This window comes from Cucumis melo, chromosome 8 (assembly GCF_025177605.1).
Source record: "Cucumis melo cultivar AY chromosome 8, USDA_Cmelo_AY_1.0, whole genome shotgun sequence".
Lineage (NCBI taxonomy): Eukaryota > Viridiplantae > Streptophyta > Magnoliopsida > Cucurbitales > Cucurbitaceae > Cucumis > Cucumis melo.
The window spans coordinates 24,319,062-24,340,245 of record NC_066864.1 but is presented as its reverse complement, the minus strand read 5'-3'; positions in this window follow the sequence as shown (position 1 = coordinate 24,340,245).

Sequence of the window (21,184 nt, the reverse complement as noted above, 5' to 3'; positions counted from 1 at the left end):
TTTTTAAATGTTGAATTTACTTAGTTTTAATTTTAGTTTTATTGTAATTGTCATTTTTATTTCATTTTATTAGAATAATTTCGAAAACGAAAAAAATTCATAAGCCCACCATGAAAAATATAAAAAATGTTCGTGAACCACGCTGTCAACAATGTGTGTGTAATATATTTAGTAACCGATCATTTAGATTTAACTATTGTTTAATACACGATCGTTTAGATTTTTGTTACAATTTATTTTTTCAATTATATCGTTTATTTTTGTTACATGATTGTTTTAAGTTGGTTATACGATCATTTAGATTTAATCGTTTAGATTTAAACCTAAATTTAAATGATTTTTTTTTTAAATTTGGTACGTTTAGATTTGGTCAAATGTTTTTTTTTTTAATTCTTTTGGTACAGGATCGTCTATTTATTTATTTATTTTTTGCATGATCGTCTAAATTTATTTACACAATGGTTTAGATTTGTCTAAACAATTTTTTTAATTCTTTTAGTACACGATCATTTATATTTGTCTATACAATTATTTTTTTACACGATCCTTTACAAAATGACTACTTCAATTTAAATGATTTTTTTCAAGATTTTTTATATAAATGATTTTTTTCAAGATTTTTTATATATGATTTTTTTAGATTTTGTTATTTTTTTTAACCAAATTTAAACGATGTAAAAAAAGAAGAGGAAAAAAAGAAAGATGATGGAAAGAAATCGTAGTGAAAAAAAAAAAGGAAAAAAAGAAAAACGATTGAAAGAAATCGTAACAGAAAAAAAAAAGAGTATAAGAAGAAAGACGATAAAAAGATTAAACAACGTAAAAAAAGAATAGGAAAAGAAGAAAAATGATGTAAAGAAATCACAGCGAAAAAAAAAAGAAAAATAAGAAAGACAATGAAAGAAATCGCGGCGTGGAGAAGAAGAAAGATAGAAGGGCAAACCTGGAATATTTAAAAAATGGCTAACTTCATGGGTTTTGTTACTCGAGTCGTAAATAGTTTGGTGTTTTGTTACATTTATGAAAATTAACCAATATTTATTTTAAATAATTAACAGTTAATTCGTTTTTTTATAAATTAATCGCAATTTCTCTTCTATTATATATAAGATTACTAACTACTAATTATTTACAAATTTTTTTACAATTTCTACGAAGAATGACAATGAAAATAACTGCAACCTAATGACATTTTAAGTTGTTATTGTTTATTTATTATGAATTTACATGAATGGATTCTTAAAAGTAAAAAAACGTGCAAATGTATGCCTTAAAATTTTTATTTTAAGAAAATGATAATATTTATTTATCTAATAAGTAAATTATATGTAATGAGATTTTCAAATAATACAACACGATTAATATCAAAATTAATAAAAATAATATTTAAAATAAGTTGAATAAGATTAAAAAAAAGATAGAAATAAGTAGAAAGACTAAAACATCAAATAATATAATTCAAAAAGTTTTGTTAGATTGAATTTCCAAATTTTAGTTATATAATTAATGATTTTAAATTTAATTATATTCAATAACTAAATTTTAAGAGTTATGCAATCTCTCGCTCGTAGCTATATAAATAGCTATCATCTACTATTTTTTTTCGAAAGTGTTAATTCATTTTTCTTAATTTGTTTATTGTATGTTTTTTTTTTCTCAATTCATTCTTTCAATTTTTTTTCAAGAATGCATAGCAATATTTTTGCATTAATAAGAGATGTATATATGTTTTGACAAATGTTGTCAAACTAAGGTATCAATCTTTTCAAATCCCATAGGTATTTTCTAGTTATTTCATATAATAGTCTTAAACCAATAATAAAAAGGTTGTGTAATCTTTTAATCTCACCATAACATTTTTCAATATAATTTTTTGCTATAACCATGTAAAGTCGATATTTCTTTTTATTTCCAAAAACTTTGTTTTGTAATTTGTTTCTTTTTTTTTCTCAACTCACCCTCTAAAAATTTCTTCGTTTGTATGAATGTAAAGTAGTGTTTTGCACCAACAAGAGAAAAATATACACTTTGATAATAAATCAACAACAAATAATTTCAAAACTATTAAGAAATAAACAACTAAATATCAACTAAAGGCTACCATATAGCCAAAACAAATTACAACTCCAAATTACATAATTTTTAAAACAATAATAGCCATCACCCATAAAGTTTTCAATATGACCTCCCCTCAAATTTTCAATTTCAACCCCCTCAATTTTTTGACCCTAACCCCTCTCGAATTTTCAATTCAAACCCCCCCCCCCCCCCCCTAACCCCTTCAAAATTTCAATTCAACTCCCCCTTCTAGTTTTCTACCCACCCCCTTCAAATATTCAATTAAGTCCCCTCCCCTCAACTCAACAATTTAAATTTTAATTTTTCAAATAACCCCTCCGTTCAAATTTTCAACCCACACATTTAAAATTTCAAATTCAAAACCAAAATCTATTAAAAAACAATATCCTAAAACTAATTCACAATTAAAATCCTAAAAATAATTTTAAAAAACAAAAAACTAAACTAATTAAACTAACCTAACCTAAACTAACATTTAAGGATTTTAAACTTACTGAAATAAGAATGAGTGGCAGCAGAGACATGGCGATAAGGGGCACGGTGGCGATGAAAAACTCTCTTCCTCATCTCCTTCTTTTCGTTTTCGCTTGGCTCCGAACGCCTCTCTCTTTCTCTTCGTTTTAGTTGTGTGAGTTAAAGAACTGAAACATGTTTTTATAGGAGAACTCCTGACGCACTACGAAAATGTCGGGAGATCCTCTTATTTCCGACGCCATAGTGATTCGTTGGGAATAGCCAGAAACATTCCCGACGAATCACTAATGGTGTAGGAAAACCCTAAATTTATTCCCGACGCCATGCATGGGTTTTTGTTTCCTGATGACACATTCACGGCGTCAAGAAAGGTTAATAATTAAATATTTTATTTGGTTTTCCCGACGTGTACAAAACGTTGCCGAGGAAAGTGTTTGTCCCAACATATTTTCTTTCGACTTCATTTTGTGCGTTAAAAACACCCCGATTTCTTGTAGTGTGACCTTAGAATCTTAGAGTGCAACTCGATAATCTATGAATTATTTCAAGATTATTTTCATTTGATGATTGGAAGGAAATTAGGAAAACCGTGGAGTATCTTTTTCATTAAGAAATAATAATTTATCCATTATTGTTCGCAAAGAAAGCTTTAATTAAATTGGCTAAAGGTTCTCTAAAAGAGTTCGTTGGAAAAGTAAAGTTATGACAAGGAATGGATACTTTTCATTTAAAGTTTGAGAAATGGAGCAAAAGTAAACATAGCAAACCATCAGTTATTGAAGGCTATAGAGGATGGATTAAAATAAAAAACCTCATTCTTGATTATTGTAGCAATCAAACTTTCAAAGTTATAGAAGATCATTTTGGAGGTCTGGAAAATGTCACTGCTGTAATGCTCAATCTTCTAAATGTTTCTGAAGCAAATTAAAGATTCAAGTAAAAACAAACCATTATGGCTTCATACCAATAACAATAGAAATAACAGACTTCAATTGAGGGAATTTTTTCTTACACTTTGGTGATTTTGAAATGATCGATCCCCCTCCATTCACCAAGGGCTGTTAATTATTAGAGGATGACTTGATGCAGGCTTTGAAAGATGAAGGATTCATTGAAGATTCATCTTCTTGGAGGAGTGGAATATCTAAGATTAATCCAAAAACTTCCTTCACGTACAAGAAACCCCTTTGAAGCTTTGAAACAAGGTGCTTGCCAGAATATTGCCTCGTCGGTGCTGACACCGATTACCTCGATTGAAGCAATGGCAAATTTAAATTTGGAATCCAAGTAAAGTATTGTGAACTCATCTATGGGTTTCAAAGAGCCACATCTAAGGATGAGAGAGTTTAAGAATTTCAGTTTTGAAAGGAACAAGACGAAGGATCTTTTAATGAAGAAGGAGAATTTTCGATTGTGCTTTCGATTACAGCTAGAAAGTCACTTCAACCAGCCAATCCTTTTTACGACCCACTCGCCTCCAACCCTTTGAACAAACAGTTAATCTCTCAGACTAGTTTGGCTGGTATTTGTTTAAAGAAGATTTTTTACTCCCCTTATCAACGGTAGATCCTCAGCAAAATCATCTCAACCCTTCATCTTCAATTTCCATCTCCTCTTCTTCTTTTTATTCCTCAGCAAAGTTGGGTTCCAGAGAAAATTCAAAAAGAAAGAAACGTTCTAAGTTCTTCCCTCACTTTCTGAAGTATTTCATCCGGAAGAAAAAACCAAAGAAGATTTTTGGCAAAACGATTCTTAAAAGCCCAAATAATGGAGATCAAGTACCTGATTCGCTAGAGAAAAAACTTACCCATTCTCAATCATCAATACATTCCAGCAGCTACAAGCTGTCTTTAGAGGCTAATCCAGATTTATTAGAAATAAGTTGCACTCAAATTCAAGCCCCCAACACTTTCATCTAAATCAAGTTCTCATCATCCTCACCCTACCTAGTTTAAGTACTCTGAATTCTCTATGCCTAATTCGAAGATAAATTTTGGAGGGGCTCTCCAAGCAAAACCCCTCTTATACACTCCTACAAGAAGGGTGAGTCTTCTTTTGACTCCCTTTTCAGTGTTGGTAGTGAGAAAGTGGAGCAATTGGATAGGTCAACAGAGCTCGAGAGGTAGAAAAATTTTGACCCTTCAGAAACATATCTTAATGCCTTGTTTTAATGCAAGGAAGAAGCCAAAATCTGTCAATTTGCCTTCTTCAACTTACTTCTGTCCCCAGGCTTGCGAAATTCTAGATCATTTAAAGCCAATAGTAGTTGTTTGTGGAATTATTCTAATATGATTCTTTAGCCATGAAATGTATTCTTTCAAATTTTGGTCCAACTTCAGTTTTTCCAGGTTTTCTCTTGTGGGTGGCAAGTAAAACCTCTTTGCTGATGTTGATATTTTGAAAGTCTTTTTTGAGCCTCCTCTAGTTTTTGGACTACCATGGCATGATAGCTACGAGGCTACTAGTCGCATCTTCTTGCACGTCTTCAAATTTGAATGGCTTCCTTATAGGAGAGATGTTTTGCTTTGCTTTGTATTTAGATTACTTCTAGATTAATTTTTTTTTTGTTGGTATTCACTTATTAGCTTGTCATCTCTTTTGTTTTGCCTAAGTTTAGTTTTTGTTGTTGTCATTGATTAAATTATTCTCCATTCTTCTGTTTTTAATATAATACTTTTGTACTTTGAGCTTAAGTCTCATTTATTAGTAATAAATAAAGAGACTTGTCTCCATTTCAAATATACAGATCAACTAAACCAATGACCACCATTGGCTAGCTCCAGCAAAGTTCAAAGCTTGGAAAATGTGGCATGAAGATGGTCTTTCAATACAGAGAATTGCTGTACGTACTTTTTTTTCAACTTTTTGAAGTTTTTGAGAAGAAAAGGCTTAAGAAGTGGAACATAGAAACATGGCAATTTGTAAACTTATTCACATATTGAAGTTCACCCATTGAACATAGCAGTATGTATATGTATATATTCATGCTGCTTTTTATGGCATGAAAAAAGTTAACTTACAAACCAAAAAGTATTAACTATAGTATTTATTGAAAATAAGCTGATTAAATTTGAACATAAGAGCACCTAGACTTAATGTTGAAAGGGATGTAAGGGACCACAATATCTATTTTGTATAAAAATTATTACAAGTCAAGTCATAGGAAGGACAACACATCATTTTGTCTGGAAAATTTTAACGTTATGTGACAGTAAAAAGACCTATAGATTGGAAAAGGAATGCAAATTATATAAATAATGGTTTTGTAGGAAAACTGTGAAAGACAAACATAAAAGGGCATGGAATTAATATGTACCATATTTTCCCTTTTTCTTGCAGCTTTTTATCTCACCTAAATAGTTTCTTTTTCATTTTTCTATGGATAAGTTTACATATTTTTCCCATTTTGCCAAAAAGGACAATTCTTTTCTCGGAAGAATTGCAACAGAAAATGTTTTCTCCACTGCCTCTATATGTCATATATCATTGTTTGGTGTATTTGTGAGTTGAAATAGATGAGTCTGTGTGTAAATCATTGTTTTAGTATGAATTATAAATTTGTAATAATTTGGGTTAGAGATGTTAATTTTTAGAAAATGAATAATGAACACAATACAGAACACAAAGATGGGAAAGAAATAGTAAATATTATATTGAAGGATTATTTAAAATAATATTATTATAGTTAATCGTAGATTATAATTTTTTTTAGTATAAATTGAGAGTGGGAGATTAAAATTGAGACTTCTAACTGTTATAATTGGAGTTACAAATGTTGAGCGAACTATATAACTCACACCAATCAATTGAAATTGGAGTTGCAAACAATCCTGTGATGATTGAGTTATGATATGTTTTGGATGTTGAGTTGGCAAATATAAGTAGTGACGATTCTAGTTTGAGTCATAATTATTGTTCGTAGATTATAATAGTTTGTGTACTTTATTTCGAGTCCTAACAGTAAGTGTTTGGGGTTGCTAACAGAATTTTAGTCCGAGTAGGAAATATGTAACAACTTGAACTTTCAAATTGATCAGCTAAGATCATTACTCAAAAGACTAATAACAATTTACACTTTTTTGAAAAGACGAGCGACTAAAATTTTTATAAAATCAATATGTTCACAAAAATATAAGATTATTAAAACTAACAAAAATAATTTGAAAACATGACGCACAGGTTCTAACAATTTTAAAGAAAATAAAAACAAATAAATAAAACAAAATCTTAAGTAAAATGTCTAAAATTTAGAATACTAAAAAACATATAAATAGACGTGGAAGTTGAACTGTGTTCCCATATGGCATGCCGCTGATCTCTTTCTGTCGCTTGCCAACTTTTCAAGTTCTCTACCTTATCCTGAAATATTAAACATAGAAAAGAGTAAGTATATAAATATACCCAGTAAGGGACCCACTACTGGTCCCTCTAGTTGATATGTTAACTTTCTGTTAGAAACATAATCATAACGTTGTGTGCCCAATGGAGCACACCTGGGTGAGTGAGACCGTATGAACACCTCTAAACCATACGAGAGATCCCGTGGGAACACCCCTAGTCATGCGAGTGATCGCAGGTACACACTCCATAAACATATATGTAATACGTAGGTACACCCCTAATCGTGTAAGTTATACACAATATAACTGTCCCATAACCGTGCATGTGATCCATAGTTACACCTCTAAATTGTGTGAGTGGTCTCATAGGAACACTCCTAGTCATGCGAGTGACCTCATAGATAGGATCACAATACAGGTAGGGTAAGAAATTTAACAGACAAAGTTAACAGACACACCACAATCCAAAAGCATGTAACATCATCATAAACATCATAAACATAAACATGATATGAATATTAATCATAATGTCCTTACGCATGTGATTAATATATAGTGTATCATAAACATCATAAACATATCAATCATCACCATCAACATAATATCAATCATCTATAGCATTGCATTATGCATCTTAGCTATCATCAATGTATAACAGTAAATACATGCAGTCTCTTAAATTCAGTTCGAAGGTTTAGTAGTAGAATCTCTTACCTTGAGATTAGTTAAACGTTTATTCCCTATCTATCATAGTCAAAGCTTTCCAATAGACAAATCCTAAACAGTAGAGGAAAGTAGAGGAAAATTCGAATAGCTTAAAATTAATAAGTAGCAACAGTTGGCTACGATCTTCAAAATCTCCAATTAAACAACTTACCCAAAATTGAGGTTGAAAACAATTAAACAAAATATTTTGAAACTAATTCTCTCAATTTAGCTACCTTAAACCTTCACGCGAAATATCCAAATTAAAAATCTAAATTAATTTAATTAGAGTCCAAAAAGTAACAATTGATGGGTATATTCAAAACCCATTAAAACTTACCACAAAAGACTCAACTGTCTTGGCTTGGCTTGTGAAAGGAAGAAGACACGGCTCAGACGGCTAAGAGAGGAAGGCGCTCGACTCGACTCACTCATAAGGAGACTACTTCACGTCTGCTTGGCCAAAATGGAAAAGACAGCTACTGCTGGACGAAGCTCGAACAGTGAGATGACGACTTATGCAAGCTTGGTCAGGTTAGGAAAGAATGGTGCAAACAAGGGAGACACTATGGGCAAACGAACAGAGATGAAATTGGCGGGACTTCACAACGACTTGCGACTTGGAGGTGATGGAAGCTTTCACGCACGTTGTTGAGTGGAATGACGATCGAGGCACAACGGACGTCAACGGACAAGGAGATCGACGAGTGACCTTGAGTCGGAGAGGGTTGACGGTGGCTATGGTTTGGTCAAGGAAAAGGTTGAAGATGAAGGCACACAGTTCGAAAAGACTTATTTATAATAATAATATCATTATTATTATTCCTTTTTCCAAATATCTTAAATTTCTTTTCTTTTCCTTTCCTTTTAAATTCTTTTTCAAAAAAATCAAATCTTCTCTCTCTTCCATTTACCTCTTCTATCCAATCAAATAAATCCAAAATTCTCTCTCAAATTAATTTCCCATCAAATCAATATTTATCTCCTTTCCATAAAATAATTATACTCTTACAAATAATTATATTTTCCAAAAAATATAATAATACCAATAATTATAAGGTTAATTTTTTATAAATATAACAAACCACTAAAGTATTTACGGCCCGTGTAACAAAACCAATGAAGTTTGCCATTTTTTAAATATTCTAGATTTGTCCTTTCATCTTTCTTCTCCTCTTCGCTGCGATTTTTTTCTATCGTCTTTCTTCTTTTCCTCTCATTTTTCTTCCGCTACGATTTCTTTCTATCATCTTTTCTTTTTCTTTTTTTCCACTGTGATTTCTTTCCATCGTCTTTTTTCTTTTCCTCTTCTTTTTTTCCGCTATGATTTCTTTCCATCATCTTTCTTATTTTCCTCTTCTCTTTTACGTTGTTTACATTTGGGTAATCAAATTTAAAAGATCGTGTATGAAAAATAGGAAAATCTAAAAGATCGTGTATAAAGAATCTTAAAAAAAATTATTTAAATTGGAGTAACCAAATGTAAATGATGGTGTAAAAAAAGTAAACGATCGTGTAAAAAAAAATAAACGATCGTGTAAAAAGATAAACGATCGTGTAAAAAAATAAATGATCGTGTAGACAAATATAAACGAACGTGTACTAAAAGAATTAAAAAAAATCGTTTAGCCAAATCTAAACGATCATGTACCAAAAGAATCTTTAAAAAATTCGTTTAGCCAAATCTAAACGATCGTGTACCAAATTTTGAAAAAAAAACCGTTTATATTTGGCTACCTAAATCTAAACGATCATGTAACTAAATTTAGACGATTGTGTAACCAAATTAAACGATAGAATTGAAAAAAGATTTGGATTGTCAAATCTAAATGACCAAATCAACCAAATCTAAATGATCGTATCCAAATAATAGCCAACGTATCAAATATATTACGCGTGTTATTGACGGCATGGTTGACGAGACATTTTATGTATTTTCTATTGTAGGCATATGGGTTTTTTCCATTTTCAGAATTGTTCTATACAGTATAAATATTTTTTTGTTTTGTTATATTTTTTAAAAGACCCCTAATTATAATTTCCAAAATATAATTATTTTCCTTATTTTTCTTTTCTTTCTCAACAAATATCCTTTCTCCAAAATAATTATCTTTCAACCATTCATTTGTCTTTATCTCCTTTCCAAAAAAGCAATATTTTCCTTTTCCATAATAATTATATGTATATATATCCATGTATACATGTTCAACAAAAAATTTCTCTCCTCAATTTAATTAAATAACATCCAAATTATTCAATTAATTTCAATTTCTAAAGAAAAACTAATTAATCTCTAAAATAACACTCAATAAATTAAACCTAATTAAACAAAACTAAAATAATTAACTTAAAAAATTATTTTAATTTTCGAAACGTTACAAGATATTAAACATTAAAATAAAGAGGGAGATAGAGGATGAGTTGGAACTAATAGACACGATAATACTTTTATTAGTTTATAATAGTTAAAAATATTAATTATTATAATTAGAGTCCAAAACATGGAGTGAACTATAATAATTCATTTTGCCAAATTCAAGTTGAGGGTATAAACACTTCATTGACAATAGTCTCTAAATTTTATGTTTATATTTATTTAGGCTTCGTTTGATAAGTATTTTATTTCAAAAAATAAAACAGACAAGTAACAACTTCATCCATTAGTTTCATATGTCTATATTTTAAGAGAGTTAAAAGTGAAAATTTGATAAAACATTATTTTTCACAAATTTAATTTTGTTCTTAGAAATTAGTTAAAAAGACAAGCATTTACATAAGATTATGAAAATCATGAGCAAGAAATTGCGAGAAAGAAAAGGACAATTTATTTAAAAACCAAAATCAAGGGTTATGAAAGAAGACTTGGTTTTAATTTTTCAACGTGGGATCTAATAATTTATTGACATAAATTTTAAAATTTAATTGATACTTTAGATATAAATAATTTTATGTCTAATAATATTTAAGTTCTGTTTTTTTTTCTTTAAATATCGAATATGTCAGTAAATCTTTAAATAAAAAATAGAAAATAAAAATTTTAAAATTTTAAATACAGATTGAATATAAATTTTAAAATTGAAAGTTGAAGAAAGTATCAAATGTACTTTGACCCAATTGTCTCAATTGAAAGCTTTACACTACCTATTTGCTGTTAGACACTTAAAATTCAAAAGACAAAATAGACACCTACTTTTGATTTATTCGAAGACTTAAGGGTCCGTTTGGATTGTCTATAAAAAAATATTTTTTTAAGAATACATTTTTTAAAAAATATTTCTTGTAAAATGAGTTTAAAATCTAAATACTCACATGTTTGGTTTGACCTCTTTATAAAAGTTTATATACAAAATTGTGTTTGCTTTGGTTTATATTTATGAACAAATTTCATAAAAAAATATACATATTTTGAATCATTTTTTCATAAATATATTTTAAAATTAATTGTACGTTATCTTGAAATTATTAATTTTTTAGTTACTTGAAACTAAACATTAATTTCATTTTTTGTATTAATTTTTTTTTAAAAAAAATCAATTTTAAAAGCACAAATATTTTGAAATGTAAATATATAATCATAAAAAAAATTTAATTTCCATCAACAAAATGTAAATAAGATAAATAATTTTTTCAAGACAATATAATATCAATTAGACAAAAAGATGTACAATTCGATCACGTTCTTCATTCATGTTTATTTCACGAACCAAACGATCATGTTCTTCATTGACATACTCATGATTTCTTTCATAGATGTTAAGTTGAAATAGATTTGACTGAGAGAGAAAATATTTGCTAATCTCTATATTTAAATGTGTGTTCATATACATTGAAAAAAATTCAAAGTATTTAAAAATAGAAAAAAAAAAACAAAAAGAACGACGGAGTAAAAAATAGATAGTAAAAAGGAATAGAAAAAATAAAGGAAGAAAAATAGATGTTTGGGAGGGATTTCTCATTAAACATAAAATAAAAATTTGTTTTAAAATTTGGTTGCATGTGTTTTCTCTAAAATAATTTATTTCATAATCTCATTTTTCCAAAAATTATTTCAAATGAATGCCAAACACCTCAATTTATCTTAAAATGAATTATTTTAAAAATTAAATACTTCAAAAACCAATTCAAACACACCCTAAATCACTCATTTAACTAATAATAAGTCAATATGAGCTGGAGTTGGGGTAAGGAGAAATACATAAAAGTATTTAGTCATTATTTCTACTTTTATCTATTTCATCCTTAACTTTAATAAGTAATAATCGAGTCTATGATATATAATATCTAATGATTTAGTTCCAATTTTATAATGTAAAAGCAAGATGAACATGAACATTACTCAAGAAACATTTGTTATCTTCTCTTCAAATCAATGGACTCCCTTCACTGATGAATCTTGAGATCTCTAGAAAGAGAGAACTCCTCTCAACAATAATGACTTAGGTACAAAAGAAGATGAAATGTTTGGTATGCTGAAAACATTACAAGCTCCGATTGAATAGGAAGAGGAAATAGAGGAAGGTCATTTGGAGAATAAAATGACTTGCAATATTGGGGTAGATATAGAACAAGATACAACAAACATATTTCAGGTCTCATTGAAAGAAGTACGTAGTGAGCTGTACTGCGGTTACTCAAAAATTTTCACCTTGAATTTTTTGGTTAAGTTGATGCACGTCAAGGTCCTCAATGGTTGGAGTAACAAGTCCTTCGACATGTTGTTAGAACTCTTAAAAGCAGCATTTCCAATGTGTAGTAGTACTATCCCTAGTTCATTTTATGAAGCCAAACAAAAACTATGTGATTTGGGCTTGGGATACGAGACTATTCATGTGTGCAAATACGACTGTGTATTGTACTAGAAGGAGTTTGACGATTTGAAATATTGTCCTACATGTATCGAGGCTCGGTAGAAGGTTAATCCCAACAGACGAAAAATAATTCTGCATAAGGTATTGCACCACTTTTCATTGGTACCGAGATTACAATGCTTGTTTTTCTCGCAATAAAGGTCAGCTGACATGAGATAACATAAGGATAAATGTGTTGAAACAGATGATGTGTTGAGACATCCAGTTGATGCGGAGGGATGGAAGCACTTTGCTTGTGAATTTCCTGATTTTCTTCTGATCCATGGAACATTCGTTTGGGGTTAGCTTCAGATGGGTTTAATCCATTTAGTCATACAAGTACCTCATACAGTATGTGGCCTATTATGTTAATTCCTTTAATTTTCCACCTTGGAAATGCATGAAAGAGTCAAATTTCTTCATGTCATTGCTCATACCCGATCCTAGATCTCCTGGTAAGAAAATCGATGTTTATCTCCAACCATTGATTGAGGAACTGGAAGAGTTATGAAATTTTGGGGTGTGTACGTATGATTCTCTTATCGGTCAGTTCTTCTAGTGACATGCAGCCTTGTTGTGGACAATTAATGACTTCTTGGCGTATGGTGGCCTATCCGGATGGATACGAAGGGATATCAGGTATGTCACATATGCATGAGAGATGGATCATCATTCGGGATATGAGGTAGAATATCTTTTATGGGACATTGACGTTATCTTCTAGAGAACCACGTATGGCATAAAAGTAAGCTACACGATGGAAATGTATAGCGTAGGCCTCCTCTAATGGTAATGAATGAACATGAAATATTGGAACAACTAGATCAGTTGGAGTTTCCAATTATGAGTAAACACCCTTCAATAAAAGATAAGAAAAGAAAGAGAGCTCTTAATTGGACAAAGAGAAGTATTTTTTTTTTAACTTCCTTACTAATCGAGACTACTGTTACGTCACAAACTTGATGTAATACATATTGAGAAGAATGTTTGTGACAACTTGGTTGGTACCTTGTTGAATATCGAAGGAAAAAATAAGGACACCAAGATGCTCGGTTGGAGCTACAAGATTTAAAGATAAGAAAGGATTTACACCTTATAAAAGTCGGTAACAGTTTGGTCAAGTCACATTTGAGTTACACGTTGACTAGCAGTGAGAAAGTTGAGTCTTGAAAGTTCCTGAAATTAGTTTTCACGATGTGTGAATGAAAGAGGGGAAAATATCAGGTCTCAAAACGCACGACTGTTATGTTTTGCTACATCGACTTCTACCTATTGGTATTTGAGCATTCTTACTAAAAACATGTACATCGCTATTACTGAACTATGTAGTTTTTTTCGTGACTTATGCGCAAGAACAATCAGAGTAAGTAATTTGGACAGATTGCAAGCAGATATCATAATCATACTTTGCAAGTTTGAAAGAATATTTCCACCTGCCTTCTTCGGCGTTATGGTACACCTTGTCGTTCACTTACCATATGAAACCAAAGTTGCTAGTTCGATTTCTTACTGTTCGATGTATCCCATTGAAAGAAGTCTATGCATTTTGAAACAGTATGTTCAAAACAAAGTATGTCCTAAGAGCTCTATTGCAGAAGCATATGTGATGAATGAATTAGAGACTTTTTGTTTGCGTTACGTAAGTGGTATTGAGACTCGATTCACTAGAGATGAGTGAAATGATGATAGCATTTCAGATGATGAGGTGATTAATGAGTTCAAAATTTTCAAGCAAAAAATACGACCTTTAGGTGCGTCAAGTCTCCAAACTCTATCACAGAAAGAGAAACGTCTCTTTCATTGGTACATCCTCAACAATGTAAATGAAATATCAGAGTATTTCAAGTAAGCATTTTTTACCTTCGTATTTCTTAGGTATAGTTGTTGAGTATTTGCTATACATTATTGTTACACAAACTCATAATCATCGTCGGCAGGAAACATTTGAGGTTAATACGTCAACAAGCTCAAAATGCTATTGATTGGTATAAAAGACATCAACGGGCATTTTTTGAATGGTTTTGAAATCAGGTATGTAGTGTGCACACATTTGATAATTGACATATACTCATTAAACTATTTGAACGTGAATGTATACAATCACTGTCACATGGATTTCAGGTTATACAATTGCATGAGACCGAAAATCTGTCTCACGATTTCTTCTCACTTGCGATGGAACCATCACTTGACGTTCGGTGTTATCACTACTACAAAATCTACTTTACTTGACACTAGTTACTTTTATATACTTGACGTTTTTAGTAAAAAAAACATCAAGTATTGACTATTTTAAAGAAAAACGTCAAGTATATTCTCCAAAAAATGGAGTTTTTACAGAAATTTTTGAACTATTTTACTTTGGCTTTTACTTGACGTTTTTTCCGCGTCAAGTATAAAGGAGAGCTTACTTGACGTTGTATCCGTGTCAAGTATAGTGGACACTTACTTGACGGAAAAAACGCGTCAAGTATAGTGTGAAGAAAAATAAAATTGTCGAATTATTTTACGTTAGCTTTACTTGACGTTTTATTTCGCGTCAAGTATAGTAGAGATTGTACTTGATGGTTTATTAACGTCAAGTATAGTGCAGAGTTTACTTGACATTATGGTCGGGCACGTATAGATAATATTTACTTGACGTGAAAAGAACGTCAAGTATAATTTACATTTTTATTTAAAAATGTTTTGGAAATATTAAATATAAAAAATAAAAGATAAAGAAATAAAAAGTAATAAAAATACTATTTATTCCATCCTTTCATTAAATAAATTTATTAAAATAAACTTAATAAAATAAGCTTATTAAAATTTATTTTAAAAAATAATTTATTAAAATAAATTAATTTATTAAAACTTTCCCTCCTAATCCTTTTCATTTCCCTCATTTCTCTTCCAAATCCATTTCAAGCCTCTATCTCACGCTCTCTCACGCCTCCATCTCACCGACCGCTACAATCTCTCATGTCGTCGTTCCTACTGTACGCCGCACCTGCTGGACGTCGTCGCTCTCGTTATACGCCACACCCGCTGGATGCTGCCGCTCTTGCTGTACGCCGCAATCGCACCCCTTCTACGCCGCACTCGCACCTGTTGTACATCTGTCGCACACGCCTCCATCTCATTGTTGTACGCTGCGCACGCTAAACCTGCCGCTACACAGACCAAAAAACGCCAACCGCCGCCACATTTCGCTGGTAAATCTCTTCACCCCCATGAACTTTGAGTTTGTTACATCGATGAACTGGTTTAGTTTTTGTATTAAATACCTAACATCTTAACTTAGGTCTTGGGTAATTTATTGTTTGTTTGGCTTCTATGGTAGAGATGCTACTAATCTACATTTGAATGTGATGTTTGATTGAAATGTTGATTGATTTTTATAGCTTAATATTATAAATATTAAAGGGATTAGGCCAAAGAATGCAAAATTTTTAGGTTGAAGACAAGGAGAAAAGAACATTCTTCAAAAAAGGGAAAAGAATTATTTGTGGGTTTAAAGATGGGATTCTTTTAAATCTAAAAAATGTTAACTCAATGAATTCTAATTGTTGTTGTGTATTCCCTCTCCTTCAAGCAAGTGACAAATGGGTGGTGTATGACTTTGTTTGATATTAATACATTGTTATTTGGTTTTGTGTTATAGTGTACTTTACAAGTAGGTACCGTTGAATGTGGATATTATGTCATGAGATTCATGCGCGAAATCGTGAGTAAGGACACAAGCATTATTACTGATGCGATATGTTTTTAAACTACTTACATTGTAACGTTATAAATAGTATAATATGTGACTTATTTTTTTAACAAAATATCTACTCGACCTTTTATGTTCTACAGATTGATTCGAGAAACTCACACTCACAGCTTGAATTGGATAAAATACGAGTGGAGTGAGCTGAATTTTTAGCTCGGTACATATGATAGACACCTAGATATGATCTTAATTTTGTAAATGGCTAACATATAACCTTTTTTGTGAATGTTTTGTTCATAGTCATTATACTTATATATGAGGCAATAGATGCAAAGGGATAGACTTTAGTTTTGGTATACAACACATGTTTTTGGTTATATAAGGATAGCTATTATTAATGTTGATTTTGGAATAGGCCACATCTAGGAAATTTTAGTTGATTATATTTGGATTGGAATTTTGTAATTGTTGATGATATTGCTGAGAAGAATAAAATTATTGTTGGTTTGCTGGTTTATTTGTCATTTTTTTGTTCACTACTACAAATTTAAGTTTTAACGACGTAAGTTTTGCGTCATAAAGGCTTTCAACGACACAATTTTCGCGTCATTGAAGCCACTGTCAAGAAAGACTATTTAACGACACTTTGAAAAATGTGTCATTAAATATGCTTAGATGACACCAAAATTGTGTCATTAATACCTTTACCTTGACGCAATAAATATGTCACCGTTATCTATAACTCGACACCAATATATTGTCATCAATACCCTTATATTGACGCAAATCATGTGTCACTGTTATTTATACCTTGACACAAATATATTGTCATTAATACTCTTAGATTGACGTTTTAAATGTGCCACTGTTATCTATTACTCGACATGAATTTATTGTCATTAATAACCTTATATTGATGATTTAAATATGTCATCGTTATCTATACCTTGACACAAATATATTGTCATTAATACCCTTACATTGACACTTTCAATGTGTCACCGTTATCTATCACTCGACACCAATATATTGTCATTAATACTCTTATAATGACGCTTTAAGTGTGTCACCTTTCAATATAACTCGACACTAACATATTGTCGTTGTAAATATTTCGCTACACAAAATTGTTGTCAAGAAATGTGCTTTAACGACACTGTTTCTGTTTAATAAAGGCTTATATGTCGACACATGTTTGGTGTCGTTACTCTTCATTTTTGCAACACATATTTTTCTGTTATATATTTCTTCTTTAAAAAAAAATTAAATACTAAATTTCAGCATTACCCACATATGTTTGGAAAGATATTTATATTGATAATAAAAAATATAACTTACATTATCGGTAAAGATTTTACAATAAACCGAAAGATAAATTTACTGTAATATTACATGTATATGTGACCTAATCTAATCAAAATGAGAACTTGATCGATACCATGGTCCATGGATTCTTCAACTACCTTCAAATTTGAAGAAAATGAACCTTAGCCAACATTCATTACGGAAAATGCATAAGCATAAGAATAAGCATAAACATTAAGTACATGCCAAACAAAAATCATATTCTTAATAAGCAGACCAATGGACTTTTCAAAATAAGCGTCCAAAGTTCATACAACCAAGATTTTTAATAACAGGCCCATAAGGAATGCAAAAGATTAAAAAAAAAACACCGACTATATAAGTATAGTATATAAATGTTGCAAATGTAAGTTTCGATTCAATCTTTACAGACCAAGCAATATTCTAGTTTGTATCAAGTTGAAACTTAGCATAAACTTACCCTTAGCCCCTCTCCTCCAAACTAAATACAAAACAACATAATTCCTATAATATATGTTTAAGTGGATTGAACAAAATAATTTTTCAATGACTATCATAACTGTAGAATAGTCAATACAACAAAATATCAAGTTCCTAAATACATGTCAACATGATTCCTAAAACATATGTCTAAGCGGATCGCACAAAATAGATTTTCAATGGCTACCACTACAGGATAGTCAAAGCAACATTCCTAAGTACATGTTAACATGATTCCTAATATAAAATAGTTAAGTTAAGTTACAAAACATAAAGCACACTTACCTCTTTCTTTTACTAAATCCCCACCCCCATATCTTGATTACACTCCACAGAGGCTTCTTCTTTCTTGCAGGTTCGAAAGCCCTAATAATGAATAGCAAACTACGTAAGTTATACAATTATTGTTTCATATGCAATATATTAACTCTCATTATTTGATCTCTGACGAAGTTCATGATAAATTAAGTTAACATCATTCTCAAAGTTATTCCAAGAACAAAAGTTGCAACCTATGTTATGAGAAAACAACAAAAACAATGTAACAAATAACAAACACTTCAAAATTTTACATACTCCAAAAATCCAAATAATATATAAAATCCAGTTGCAAAATAAGTTTCAAAACTTTCTTACCATGAGGATTGGGAAGTGTTGCTATCAAAGATCTCTTATAGTTTCTTTTCTATCAAATTCAACCCAAAAAATCGAGTAGACAATATATTGATCTAAATAATCCTTGTTTTTTTTTTTCTGGGAACCATAGCACAAGAAAACATCATAATTGACATACAACACATAAGCAAATCTTTAATGGCTTAAATTGAGAAGTTCTGGTTTTGTATCTTATCCTCTTATAGTTTTTAATTTAGTCTATCACTATTCGTAAATGTTAAAATTAGATGATAATGAAACTTACATAGCATGATACCTCATAGATTGCCAGAAGTTCGAAAAAGCAAAAAAAAGTCATCTAAGTAAGGAAAAATGAAATTTTTTTACTAATTGGTAAATGCAATATACTAGTTGCAAGCCAAGAACCATAAAATCCATAAATGAACATTATTCTTTCTCGTCTCAAATTTTTATATCCATATGGCAAAAAACAAATGAATTTTTCATACATTTTGCAATAGAAATTGAAAAATAAATAAATAAATAATAATAATAATAATAATAATAATAATATATCGAATATAATATAAAATAATATATTGAATATAATATAAAATAATATATCTAATATGATATTAGTTGAGAAATAATACGAAATAAATATCAAACCTAAAAAACTATTATATTTTTTACAAGTTTAATCAATTAATAAACAGTAAACCAAAAAATTAAAACAGCCAAATTAAATCAATTGGATTAAACATAACAAATTTAAAGAATATAGAATAAAATGACCTAAATCTAACAAATTTGAATCAATTGGCCTAAATCTGCTAAATTTGAAGCAACCATAAATTCAATTGGCCTAAACTTAACAAAATTAAAAGTTCAAATGACCTAAATCTAACAAATTCGAAGCACGTCGAAATTAATTGGTCTAAATCTGCTAAATTTGATGCAACAATAAATTTAATTGACCGAAACAACAATAAATTCAATTGACCTAAGTAACAATAAAAGCACAGGCCTAACTCTAACAAAATCAAAGTCACCTTAAAATTAATTAAGGAAATTACAACACTCTCAAAAGGGAAGGGAAATAGTGGAAATTAAAAAAAAGAAAAAGTTACCTTTGAAGACCAATTTGACAGAATAGTTTTCTTAGCTGTTTTCAACCCTCAAAAGGGAAGGGAAAGAGAGAATTTTTTTTTAAAAAAAGTTACCTTTGATAGAATAGTTTCTTTTTCCAACACTTCCAATTGATCTGAGACATAGGTAAGAGACTGATATTCATTTTTTAAAGAAAAAAAAAGAAAAAGTTAAATTCAAATTCAAATCCAACTTTTTAAAATAAAATAAAAATAAAGTAAATAATTAAAATAAAATAAGAAATAAAGGACAAAATGTTATATCTACAACTTCTTAGAAGATTATCCCTTCATTGGTTAAAAAAGTATTTCTTGTAGACAAAGTTAATCAATTGAATTTTGCACTTTAATTTTTTAAACAAAATGTATCTTGCATACTAATTAAACAATCAAGAGCAAATTAAAAGATTGTTTCATAGAGATCACAAGAAATTGAATTCGATCTTGAACAAAAATTAAAGAATTCACATGCTAAATTAGAAGAAAAATGGAAGAAATTCTTAGAAGATTACTCCTCTCTTGGAATAAAAGATTGATGGAATATTTTGCTGGAATTTTTTCTCCATTGAAATAAAAGATTTCTGGAATATTTTTTAGACAAAAAATGACAGAGTGAGATGGGAGGGTTCTGAAAAATGATATTTAAAGAGAATTTGGGTGAAAATTGGAGTCGGATTTATGAATGGATCAAATATAACTGAAAATTGATTAATATTTACAGAAAAATGAGTTATTTATAGAAAAGAAATGAAAATAACCGCTTCATGAGTTTCGAAGTCATAACTTCAGGGTCAGGCGCGCACTCAATTTGAAGGAAAGGAGAGGATTTTCGGAAAGTTGTTGTATATTTACTAGATTGCCATAAAAAATATGTGAGAAAAAATGATTTGCAGGCTATGAGATTCGAACACAGGACATTAAAGGCACGCGCGTGAGGAGAAGACGACACGTGGTAGCGTGAGGAGAAGATGACACGTGGCATGCGTAGATTGGCTGAAGAGTGGAGAAGATGCGTGCGTGAAGTCTTTCGAAAATGGGGAATAAAGGAATATGCTCGGCTGGGATTCGAACTCACGACCTTGAGGTGTTTTGCGTGCGTGGAAGTATTGAATCTTTTTGATTATTTACCAATTGGTCTCTGATCTTCGATTTACCCGATTTTGCTTGTTCAGACTTCGTTTTAAGTGTTTTTCATTACATTGGGTTCGTAATAGAGTCTAGATTCTAATTCTGTATAAAATTATAAAAATAATGAATATATGCATGATATAGGTAGAGAGAGAAAATGTTGAGAGAAAATATGCTATTGTCATATAATTTTAATTGCGTGAGAGAGGGAATTGACAAATTTTAAAATTTGAGGTTTTTTTATTTCAAAATTTTTTAAAAGACACAAAAAATTTGTTGATAATTAATGACGCTTTAAATGTGTCAAGAAAAATTAAGTTGTGTCAATAGAATTGTGTCAATAAA